This window comes from Empidonax traillii, unplaced genomic scaffold (assembly GCF_003031625.1).
Source record: "Empidonax traillii isolate 1590-97213 ecotype Southwest subspecies unplaced genomic scaffold, ASM303162v1 scaffold1678:size223582, whole genome shotgun sequence".
NCBI classification, from domain to species: domain Eukaryota; kingdom Metazoa; phylum Chordata; class Aves; order Passeriformes; family Tyrannidae; genus Empidonax; species Empidonax traillii.
The window spans coordinates 173,715-177,550 of NW_020956871.1; positions in this window are offsets into that span (position 1 = coordinate 173,715).

The following is a 3,836-nucleotide window of genomic DNA, read 5'->3' on the forward strand; positions in this document are numbered from 1 at the left end:
TTTTAAACTGAACTAAAGAATGCAGATCCAGGGAGAAGGGCAGGAAGGGTACCAACAATTTTTTTTGGGGGGGAAAAAGCAACATCATCCTGTTCAGAGCCATCCAAAGCCAAACCATTTCAAAAGGGTGCAAACTTTCCGTGGCTCAAAGGAGCAGATTGAGTTCTGCTTTTAACTTTGACAGAGCTGATGTATGAACTGCTTTTTGAAAGGACAGAAGAGCATCAATAACTAACTCCAGCACTCGGGTTTTTTACTGTGAGGTTCCCAGAGCTGATGATTTCCCTCGTGGGTGCAGGAACACCCTGCTCTGACCATGCCATGTTTATTTTCAGGGCTGTGACATCACTGACTGATGCTAATGAGAAAGCAGAGGCGAGATGCTCTTTTAGTGCCTCCAGATATTCCATCCACACAGTAAGCAAACAGCCCCTGATTTAAGCATCAATTTACACACTGGAAACATCTCCTGCAGTCTTTGCTGCGCAGAGAATTTCCCCTGCAACACCTCGCCTGGTAAAGATTTAACCAGAGTCGTTGCACAGATAAATCCACTGAGGCAAAGGTGCTTTGAAATAGTTGGCTGAAACTGTCAAGTCAGAGCAAAAAAAAAATCAGCCTCTCAGAGCTGCTGCAGCATTTCCAGACAGCGTCAGAGAGATGCTGAAGTTCAACTTAGACAAATTTCCTACCACTGTGCAGTGCAGTTTTCATGCAAAGATTAATAACTCCTGATGTGTTCTGTGAACTCAGCGTTTCTGCGGAATTTCAGCTTGATGTACTGCCCTTTTCACACATTTCTCCCTGCCTGCCTCCCCCCCCACCTTTGCTAATCAGTTTTATCAACACAGCCTCAGGTGAGGAATGGCTTTCAAGATATGTAGACCAGGAGCTGGATATTCCTGCTTCGTGCTGGTGGTAACAGTCCACAGAAGCCTCTTAATAAGCTACAAAACCCCAGCCCAGAATCACAGCTGATGTAAATCAGTGTCAATCTACACCAAAAGAGGGCCTGGCCCTGCAAGTTTATAAACTCTTTAAAAAACAAAACACTGCATCGTTTTGCCTGAGAGATGAGAATATCAGTTATGTTTGCTCTGTGTCCTTCCCCACCACCCTTGATTTGTGCTTCCCTATTTCATCCCAGACTTTCTCACCAAAGAGCTCTGGCTTTGTGGCAGATATATATTGTTTTTCCTATAATTAACATGTGTCCATTTAAACTGATTCCAGGCATCACAGCACTCATATATTTGTATTCCCTCACCCTGAGCAGCATTTGGCTGGTCTTTACCTGGGGTGAGACTGGTGGGAACAGGTTTCCTTCCCAAAGGATGCTGGAAAAGGAGGGATGTGCTGCTTCTCTAAAGGTTGCAGCAAAGCACCCGTGTCTGTGTGTGATTAAAAGTTATATTAATGCTGTGCTCTCACAGAACATTTATCACACTGAGACTTGGAGCCATCAACATAATCAAACCTTGTTTAGAGCGTGAAAAAGTGATTGGCTTAAGGTCAGGCTCAGTCTCTGGGGAGGACAAGGCTTAGACCTCAGTCTTTGACTGAAAATAGCAGTGAAAAATACTCTGCTGCCTTCCTACTTCTGTTTTTCTTTCTAATGCCCCTTCCCTGGATCTGCAAATGGGATCTGGGGACTCCCCATGCCTGGAAGTGTCCAAGGCCAGGTTGGATGAGGCTTGGAGCAACCTGGGCTTGTGGAAGGTGTCCCTGCCCATGGCAGGGGGTGGAATGGGGTGGTATTTAAGGTCCCTTCCATCTCAAACCATTCTGTGATTCTGTAGTATATATTATACATAGGAATAAATTTTATATATATATATATGTGTGTGTGTGTGTAATTATATAGGAATATTTTATTTATATAGTATATATTCTATCTAGGAATAAATCTGGAAGTTACAGAGAAGGAGAATCCTGTATCCCAGGCACAAAAAGCACTTCCTAGAAATCCTCACCAGATGGATGCAGCCACCTCATGGCACTGAAGGGTCTGACCTTCTCCTTCTCCACCACTCAGCACTGGGTGGGATGCTCTGACACTTGCAGACCTGAGGGAGAAATGCTGAGCAAGAGCTCTGTGCCTCCTGCCCAGGCTCCAGCTCCCCCCTCCTGAAGGAAAAGCTGGTTTGTTGTTTTCTCTTTAGACTACAAGCCAAGAAAACAGCTATAAATGTCCCCAACGTGACAAGATTACGCTGCAGAGCTGAGAAGTGGGGAAGTGAGAGAGAGAGAGTGAGAGAGAGGAGAGCTCTGGTACCTCTTAATAGAAATCCCAGCTGATAAACAGCGAGGAGCAGGGAAATCTGTGCTTACTCCTCACAGCCTTGTTTGTGCTAACAAAGGCTTGGGAATGAGTTACTGGTGAGTGGCCTCCTTTCCTGGGAAATTATTCAAGCGAGCAGGTGCTGCTTAAGGAATATTTATCTCCTTCCTTGTGGCTTCAGGGCACTCCAGAGATGCTCTGAGGGGACCATCAGGAGCCACTTACCTGCAGAGACACGAGCAGGAGACTGACTGCTGGGGTGGATGTGGGCAGGGGAGGTTTTATCTTCTCAGGCATCTGGTGATCCTGGAGGTCTTTTCCAACCTTCAGCCCCGGGCTGGGATTTGGAAACCTGAGTTCTGGGGTTGTCAGGGTTCTGGCAAACAGCCTCAATCCTGGTGGTTGGTTGTGCCATCACACCCCTGCAGGGCTCTCCCACCACCTCAGTCCCTCTGCTTTGCCCCTGCTGGCAGCTAAATCCCTTTCATTTTTTTCTTTTTTTTGTTTGCAAAAGGCTCAGGCTCAAATGCAGCCCTTGTCACTTGGGTTCCTATATGGATAAATACTCTCACTGCCACTCTCAGCTGTCACAAGGATTTGTATCTGCCTTCATTACATCCCTCTCAGTCACAGTATAATTAAATCTGATGCTGCTATAAGTCTCAGTGAGCAAAGGAAAATTCAAGAGATTAATCAGAATATATTTCAAAAAGAGTTCTAAAAATATTCTAAATAGACCAGAAAACCAGATGAGTGGCATTCTCATTTATTACTGAGCCAAGCTCTGGATACAACAATCAATTGAGTTGATAGATAACACAGGATCTTCTGCCTCTCCTATTTCCTTCTAGGAGCTCTCACTCAGAGCCACATCAAGACACAATTCTATTATTGCCTCTCTCACCCACTGGAGCTTATTTTTGGCTATGTGTTCAGCGTTCTCTCCAGGGGTGTGCTGTTGTCATGACTTTGAATTAGGTTTTTCCTTTCTCCCTGTCCCCATCCTGTAATAATTTTATTTTATTTTGTTGTTTTGTTTTTTGGTGGTTTTTTTTTTTTTTTTTTGAGCACACATGTCCTAAGATCCTGCCAAGAAAACTCCGAATTTGCTGATTTTAGGGGGGTTCTGCAAAGCCCAGGCTGCTGGAGCTGGTGCCACCTCAGCATCTCCTCCAAAGGCAGCCCCTGGGTCACACAAGCGGCATCAGCTCACAAAAAAAGAATTCAGAGCTCCTCAAAATTCCTTGAAAAGGAGGAATTCGGAGCTCCAGATGCACCTGACTAGGGCACAACCTCCAGGAGAGGTAACTCCTGCCGAAATTAAGGAACAAACAACCCAAGCTCCAGAGGGGCCCAGCCTGGATGCGGCGAGGGGAAGGTGGCACGGTGCCTGCAAGATGGAAATTACCCAGGGAAAGAGGTAGCACTGGAGGAGGGAAAGGATATTAAAAACAGAGCCTCATGTTTCAATGCCAGAATTATTAGGGAAGCAAAGGAAATAGGCAAGGAAAGCAGCATAATCCGTATCAGTCACTGGATGCCGCTCCGCCGGGGG